The following is a 919-nucleotide window of genomic DNA, read 5'->3' as shown; positions in this document are numbered from 1 at the left end:
CCCCATAATGTAAATTTGTAACATTTTTTGTTTTTAATATATATGCAGTAGGAGCATTTCTTGTTGTCTAACCGGTCAAAAAAAGTAAGAGAAACCAAAAATGATGATATGGCACTGTAATTATGGAAAGAGGAAGTTGTTGTATGTTGGTGGAGATAAGGTTCTTGGCCTGTTTCCTTATGAAGAGTAATTGGTGCCCTGATCCTTTGTGGCTAATCTCCCTACTATTTTTCTATTCTTCCCTTCTCTCCACAAGCGATAGCTACGGGTAACAAACCATGTTGTCTTTCCTTGGGAACTTTTTTGTTTTCACTGGAACGACATATCCTTTCAATTGTTGCCTTATATATCAAAGTGTTGCCATGGTGAAACCGTTAACCCAATCCCGTGTAAGTTGCGCTAGTGAAAATTTCAACAACCGGAAGTTCCTCGAGAAATAGGAAAATAACCCATTTCGTCCACTGCCCACCCCTAAATTAACTAAGATGCAATTATTTTTAAATACGACATGAAGAGACAATGCATTGAAGTGGTTGTCTCTAAAAAGGGTTGCTTCCAAGGACGACGCGTTAAGAGATAATGCATTGGGAGTGCTGTAATACATATTCAATAACATTTACAATAACAAATACATATGATGAAAGTATAATCAATGATGAATCCAATAGTATTGGTTCGGTATTGTATATGTCAATGATTATTTTATATACTTGATCGAAATTTATAAAGTTTGATTTTAGGCAAAATAATACGCAGAGTAAAAAAGAAGAGAGTAATAGTAAAGAATACAATTGATGGGCGCGAAAAATCTACCGGTGGTCAATTTTACTAGTACTTTCTCCGTTCAATCATTCTTACAGTGGCTTTGTCAAATATTTTTAGTTGTGGTTATATAATACTACTTTATTTCTGATTGGTA

Source organism: Triticum dicoccoides, chromosome 3B, assembly GCF_002162155.2.
Source record: "Triticum dicoccoides isolate Atlit2015 ecotype Zavitan chromosome 3B, WEW_v2.0, whole genome shotgun sequence".
Lineage (NCBI taxonomy): Eukaryota > Viridiplantae > Streptophyta > Magnoliopsida > Poales > Poaceae > Triticum > Triticum dicoccoides.
Note: the sequence above shows the minus strand (reverse complement) of the source record.